Source organism: Brassica oleracea, chromosome C6, assembly GCF_000695525.1.
Source record: "Brassica oleracea var. oleracea cultivar TO1000 chromosome C6, BOL, whole genome shotgun sequence".
Taxonomy (NCBI): domain Eukaryota; kingdom Viridiplantae; phylum Streptophyta; class Magnoliopsida; order Brassicales; family Brassicaceae; genus Brassica; species Brassica oleracea.
In genome coordinates, this window is record NC_027753.1 from 6,049,136 (window position 1) to 6,057,301 (window position 8,166).

Below are 8,166 nucleotides of genomic sequence, written 5' to 3' on the forward strand. Positions count from 1 at the left end.
GATCGCCTCCATAAGCCAAATCTGTAGGGCATAGGAGAATCCATCCAATACATAAATGTTATTCTTCAACTTGTACCTTGCTTTCTGTATGGACTCTAGTAGTAGATCGTAAGCATGAAGACCCCACGGATACTTCCTCATTTTATCAAGATCTAACACCAATTGATATCACTCCTTATATCACACAATTCACCCTAAAGAGTGATTTATACTCTCTCAAATAAGAGGTCGAGTTGTAGTACTTAGGGATCGAATCCACAGAGAGCTAGGGCACACAAAAGATCTAATAGTTATAGGATTAAGCTAGGCTAATAGTTTATTAATGCAGTAAATATAGTAAATTGCAATGGTGAGCAAGGCAGTTGCTCGGCTGATTGATTGAGGTTTGATGGAAGGATGGTTACTAGATCTAGGGTTTCTATTTATGTAATCAGGATTATAATGATATAGAGACTAATTGTTGTATGTAAGATATTAAAGAGCTCAACAATTAAACACAAATCGATCAGCTCTCGCTTCTAGATTCGTCTATTGACTAAATCTAATGATCTCAACTATCGTTTATCGATCAATTAGAAAGTGTCGATCGATGATTCTAGAGGAATATTGATCGATACACCTTTCACGACGTCGATCGATTATTCTATTAGAATATTGATCGACAGACTTCAAGCAAGCTTTGGGCGCGGTTTGATAAAGTACTCACTAGGGTTCGTAGATTAGTTATCACTTGTTTCTAGCAATCCTAGTTCAATGAGGATCTATTCAGAGAAAAGACCAAGTTATCGCTTGTGCCTAATGATTCTAAGATCAGGGTTCTAGTTCGCGACTCTAGAACACAAGCAGTAAGAACATCCTATTGACGAATATCACAACCTAGCAATTCTATATTTGGGGCTAATCCCTCATAACCTATTTGAACCCTAAACCTAGCAGGTGGATCTATTCAAGCATGAAGTTAAGCATGAAGTTGTCACAGAAAATCATAGAAAGAATAGATATAAAACTGATAAAAGCAATAAAGAATCCAAAGGAGTTTCAGGAGGACTCTGAAGGAGTTCCTCCTTTCTCTCCTAACTAAGAACGAGAGTAAAAGAAAGCTTAGATAGCGTGTATCCGTCAACAATGGCTTATAAATAACATAAATAGGGTTTCTGGTCGTCCAAGGGCATTCTGGTAATTTGGGGTTGCTTCTGGGCTTTAGCGGTCATAAAATATGCTCAGCCCATATTATGGCATCACTGTCTACCGACACCAATGCTTTTTCATCGATCGACAGTCATTCATCTCTTCGACAGCTTCCTCTCGCGTGGCAGACTGACTACTCTTTAGTAAAACGGGCATAAAGTCTGCTACAGGATACTGATTGACCTCAGACTGGTGGCATTGGAAAGCTAACGCAAATTTATATCTTGTGTCAAAACATGGGCTCAATATAACGGTGGGAAGGTCTCCATCCATAGCTAAACATCTGACGCGTCTGTGCAGTTCTGCACCTCAAAAAGCTCCAAAATCACCATATTTCTCCAGAACGTACCTGAACCTGTAAATACTCTAAATCGACTATGTATAATAGTAATTAGTTATTTAAACACTTATTAACCATGGCTAAAAGTGGGTAAAATCCATGGTCCATCAACTCCCCCAGACTTACCCTTTTGCTTGTCCTCAAGCAAAACAGCGGGCAGTCTCTCTGAAAGAGGTTTGAAAACAGCAGGGACTCACATGATTTAAAACTTAGAATCATCACCTCTACAATATTGCAATCCACATCTAAAAAGTCCTAATCACAAAAGCACATTATACCATATCCTAGCTTAGCAACCAAATTCACCTAGCCAACAACTTAGCAAACCCCGCCTGACATTCCCCTCTACCAACCTCATTTCTTAACATAAATAAAAGTGCAGGCTTTACCTTGGGAGTATCGATCACAAGATGCAAGGATTTTCAAACAAGTATCTGGATCTGCAGGTAAAAGTTAGCTCCTGTCTTTTCTCTATACTAATTTATCTCTTTAGTCAAAGTCTGCTTTTATTGCATGATCATTGACCAAGATTGGACATACTTCCATGAATCAAGCCTTAATGGTGGTTGCCACTAAGTCTTGTTCACTTCTTTTTGACCTATATCCAAGAATTCATGTGAATCGAACCTTGATGATTGCCGCCACCAAGTCCCGTTCGAATTCTTTTTGTTGGAATCCTTATGAAGCAAGCCTTAATGGTTTTAGCCACCAAGTCCTGTTCGGATTCCACCTAACTAACACCTATATATATATATATTTTGAAAATAAATATCTCTGCCTATAAATCTAGGGTCGAAATAGAGAGAGAAAATGTGATAAATCTACAGAAGGCTTTGCCTTCCAGACTTGTTTGAAGAATCCGATCCCATGTATAGCAAGCCCCAAGACAAGCAGTTGTGTCAGGTTTAGTGTTGGAGGTCAGCTTTGGTTCCTTTAAACAATCTCAGCAAGTATGAATAGTTAACAGGTTGATTCACTTTAGTATCTTTAGTACTATCTGCAATCAGTAAGTTTAGAATGGTGCTAAAGAGTGGTTAGATAAAAAACAAAAATCTAATAAGTTCATTATCCCCTTCTTGACTCAATAAAACTCTTTTTAAAACATTTTGATAAGACTCATGAACACACTAATATCAGTAAACATCCAAACTTAAATTACACTATCCCCAGTGTATATCTAGTCGGAGTTATGGTGAGAAATAATCATAAGTACATAATTTAACAAGTAAGAACGATGACCTGCTCAGTGTCGATCGGCACAATGAAGAGACAATCAATCGTTGTTGATGAAGTGCTGTCGACTGATAGCGACATGGTCTCATCGGTCGATGGCTAGAGAAATCATTCGACACAATGAAGACACAATCGATCGATATCGAGCTAGTCTCATCGGTCGATGTGCTGAGGAATTGTCTACTCGGATCTTTTTTTTTTTTTATTAAATAGCTAACTAAAACACAATATCAGTATAACCTCCCCCAGACTTAAACAACACTGTGACCAGTGTTTTACAGTCTAGTTTGGTGGGGAAATTAATCATAAGGACAATATTAACAAGGTTTCGCGAGTATACCTGCCATTGATGTGAGTATCGATCAACACAGTTAAGTGGCGATCAATACGTGTGGTGCTCTGTCGATCGATGCTGCACAACCATCGTCGATCCTTCTGCAAACTCGTCTTCCTCAGATCTTTTCCTTTTACCTAACATAAATAAAACACTAAAAGTTAGTAATAAATAACTAATAAAACCAGTTCAATTTTTTTTCTCTCGATGAACAGTGACTGCTACAGGAGCTCTGCTACAGTATCACAGCTACAGTAACTTCTGATTTTCTGCTACAGTGTCGCTCGATGCTACAGTGTCGTTCGATGCTACAGTGCGGTTGCTACAGTGTAGTCATTACTGTTCATCTTTTTTTTTTTAAAAAAACCTGAAATCATTAGAAAACAAAGAATCAATAATAAATGAAAGTAAAACCAAATTTAAAACAAACCTAACAGTGAGTTGCCTCCCACTTAGCGCTTTATTATAGTCATTTTGCTTTACTTTGGAGATCTGATTTAGTCCAGATGAGAATAAGAACATGCTCCAAAACAAGTCTCAATGTCTTCTCTTTGAAGCTTTATCATTCTTGTGTGAAAGCCTCCTCCATAGACTCTTCTCCTTTGTCTATCATCTCAGCAATAAGGAGTGCTCGAACCTTTGCAAATGGCTATGAGAAGCATCTGCTGCGCACTCTGGATTTCCTGACACCATCTGAGAAGCGAGGAATCAATGATAATTGAGAATCACCCATAATCCTTTTTCTCTTCTTCCAATTCTTCCTCTTCTTTCCCCCAGACTTGTCTGATCGCGTGGTGGTTTCTCCATCCCTAAGATTTCCACATACATCGAACTCTTTCAGCTCTGATACGCGTCTAGTGTCGATCGATGGAGAAGTGATAATGTCGATTGACGCGGTTTGTTGGTGTCGTTCGATGGTATATGGTTGGTGTCGATTGGAGAGATCAGCCTTACAGCTATGTCTCAGTAAATGATTTCTCAACCGGCTTCAAGTCTTTCCACACAGGACAAAAACTCGCTTCAGAGATCAGGACTCCTTACGACAAATCCAAAACCTCAATGTAAGAACTGAACTTCATACTTCTATCAGGTGGAATAGGAGATTCAGCTTCAAATACAGCGCATGGAACCACAATCTTCACATGATCATGTATCCTCTTCACTCTATTGTGAAGCCCATCAGCTTCTTCTGTCCAGATAGGTGGTCTCTGATGTTTAGGGACAGCAAGGTGTGAGGCCTTAGACATGTACATCCTTTCCTCAACTTGTTCCAGCTCGACTATGTATCCTGGCAGTTCTTCCAACGATGGGTGTCAATCGATGATCTCGGGTGGGTGTCGATCGATGATGGAGTGTGGGTGCAGATCGATGTTATCTGAGTGTTGATCGATAATATAGGGTGGGCGTTGATCGATGATGTGGGGTGGTTGTCGATCGATCTCATCAGGTTGGTGTCAATCGATGCTAGCCTCTGGTGAAGTTTCCAGATCTCCTCTCGAAGTATGCTGATCGTCATCAAGCTTCTTCTTCGAATTCTAATCCATATCTTCAAGCCATTCCTCGAAATCTAAGAAGTCTTCCATAGTGACTTCTCTACTCGAATCCAAGTCGTCAAACTTTTCTCCATCCTCCAACTCCAAGAACTCTTCTAGGTCCAAGAAATCTTCCATGGTGATCTCTTTTTCTACATCGTCGATCGACATTGAGTTTGTACCGTTAGTAGACGTTGAGGTCGTGCCGTCGATCAACGTTGAGGTCGTGCCGTCGGTTGACGTTGAGGTCGTGCCATCGGTCGACATTGAGGTCTTGCCGTCGGTCGATGTTAAGGTCCTACCGTCGGTCGACGTTGAGGTCCTACCGTCGGTCGACGTCTAGGTCTTATCTGTAGACGTTGAAGTCTTGCCATCGGTAGACGTTGAGGTCGAGTCTTCAGTACCAGCTTTTGCTCAGCTCTCCAGACACATGTTGTTCATCCCTTTTCGCCGTAATGTCGTCGAGCAGCTGTACTGGAATCATATACTCCGCATCTAACGATGCCAAGAACATGTCCCATTTATCATTTTTCTCCTTTTCTCGAGTTGCTTCAGCATCATCAAGAAATTTGTAAAGGAAGGCTCTTTCAATGTCATCCCAGCTGGTTAGAGATCCTGGTTGCACTTGACTGAACCATCTGAATGCATCCCCACAAATAGAATAGGGGAAGATCTTGCAGAGCATATGGTATTCAGACACTTCATTCTGCTCACTCCTTGACACGAGATCCTCAAGCTCTTCGATGTGGTTTCTAGGATCTTGGTGAGAAAGACCCTGGAAGGGGTCTTGACCTATCCAATCATACCACTCTCGGCTCAGGTCAAAGTCATTCATCTCAGCAACAGCAATCACATCAGGGATCACATCACCCTGAGCATTAATCACTGTCCTGCGCTGTTGCGAGTGCGATCTTCTTTGTCTCTTAACATCCCATTCTCATCGACCTTAAGTATGAGCACTTTGATTTTCTATGTCTCCCCGCAAGTGGTGTCATTTTTCACCGGATGAACAGTGTCGGGATAAACAGTGTTCGAATGAATAGTGTCCGGATGAACAGTGTTATAGTGAACAGTGTCGGGATGAACAGTGTCGATCGACACGAGATGAACAGTGTCGATCGACGGTGGATGAACAGTGTCGATCGATGTGGGATGAATAGTACCCGGATGAAAAGTACTTCGATGAACAGTATTGGAGTAAACAGTACCGTGGTGAACAGTGGTGTCCGACACAAGCTGAATAGTATCGTTCGATGCTTGGTTCACGCTGTCGATCTATGCTGCTTGGAGGGTGTCGATCCATGCTTCCCTCGTAGACTTACGGATCGTGCGTGAATCAGCATGCTCCTTCTTTGAAGAACCCATAAATCCTCTCTTCATTGTTGTTCCTGGTACTAAGATGTATGTACCTGAAACAGAAGAAAATATTTATCAGTTTTTTTAGAACACTAGTAAAAGCTAGACTAAATCTAACTAAACAAGATCTAATGGCGATCAAAGCTCCCCGGCAACAACGCCAAATTTGATATCACTCAAATTACCCTAACGAGTGATTTATACTCTGTAAAATAAGATGTCGAGTTGTAGTACTTAGGGATCGAATTCACAGGGAGCTAGAGAACCAATTAGATCTAATAGTTATATGATTAAGCTAGGCTAATATTTTATAAATCAGTAAATAAATATAGCAAAGCAGTAAATAAAGTAGTAAACAAGTTGAACAAGATAATTGTTCAGATTGGCAGAGAGTTGTTTGATGGAAGGATGGTTTGCTAGATCTAGGGTTTCTATTCAGGTAATCAGGATTATAATGATATAGAGGCTAATTGTTGCTTGCAAGATATTATAGAACTCAAATGGGAGTACAAACCTAACAATTTCCATTTGACAATATCGATCAATGCTTCTAGTTAAGCCCTAGGCGTAAGTTGAAATGCTCACTAGCTTTCTCGTTCAGCGGTAGCCTTTTTCCAGTAGTCTAGTATGACAGATTAGATTCAGGACTGGATGATCAAGGATGCTTGACTCATGCAGATTCCTAGGTTCAATATTCTAGTTAGCAAATCTAGAACAAGCATTAAGAACAATCAATAAATGAATGCCACAACTTAGCAATCTATAGTTGGGGCTAATCCCTCTAACCTATCTGAACCCTAAACCTAACAGGTGGATCTATTGAGACATGAAGTTGTCACAGAAAATCATAGAAATAATAGATATAAAACTGATAAAAGAAATAAAGAATCCAAAGGAGTTTCAGGAGGACTCTGAAGGAGTTCCTCTTTTCTCTCCTAACTAAGAACGAGAGTAAAAGAAAGGTTAGATAGCGTGTATCCGTCAACAATGGCTTATAAATAACATAAATAGGGTTTCTGGTCGTCCAAGGGCATTCTGGTAATTTGGGGTTGCTTCTGGGCTTTAGCGGTCATAAAATATACTCAGCCTATATTATGGCATCACTGTCTACCGACACCAATGCTTTTTCATCGATCGACAGTCCTTCATCTCCTCGACAGCTTCCTCTCGCGTGGCAGACTGACTACTCTTCAGTAAAACGGGCATAACGTCTGCTACAGGATACTGATTGACCTCAGACCGGTGGCATTGGAAAGCTAACGCAAATTTATATCTTGTGTCAAAATATGGGCTCAATCTAATGGTGGGAAGGTCTCCATACATAGCTAAATATCTGACGCGTCTATGCAATTTTGCACCTCAAAAGGCTCCAAAATCACCATATTTTTCTAGAACGTACCTTAACCTGTACTCTAAATAGACTCTATATAATAGTAATTAGTTATTAAAACACTTATTAACCATGGCTAAAAGTGGGTAAAATCCATGGTCTATCAATGCAAAACGACGTAGTTTCATTAATTTGGATCAATTTTTAAAACGACATCGTTTAACTACCTAACAGACGTTTATGGGTTTAACTGTTGACTATTCCAGATTTTTAATTTGGCCTAGTCAACAAAATATGAGATTTAAAATGGCCAGGTATTTTTGGTTCAAATGTTCAAAGTTTTTTTGCTTAAATTTGAAAGTTGAGACTTTTTTTTTACCGTTTTTTTAAATATACATGTGTATGTAAAAAAAATTGTTATTATAACAAAGGTGCAGTGTGGTTCCGTAATTTGTATTACGATGGTCAAAAATGTCAACTGTTCATCATAGTATAGTGTTATAATCATGTTTTATAGTAATTATTAGTTTTAACTCACGTTGCATATTTTTTCCTAGATACAAAAGCAAGGGAGAATTAGTCATTCTTTTAGACAATAAACATACGCTGCAATGGCAAGAAAGAGTGAACATGATAATTCATTATAAGAAGTTGACAAAGACATAGCTTAATACATCAAAGAAGCCTTCATGACAAAGTCGGACAGCTGAAATTTAGTCACTTTTTGTTGTGACGTTGAAATCCAAGCCTCACAAACGGGAATAACTGAAGCAGTCTCGACTGCACCTTCCAGTTCCGTACAGGCCGGTACTGACAAACCGGTGAGTAAACTGAAACAAATCCTTGGTAACAT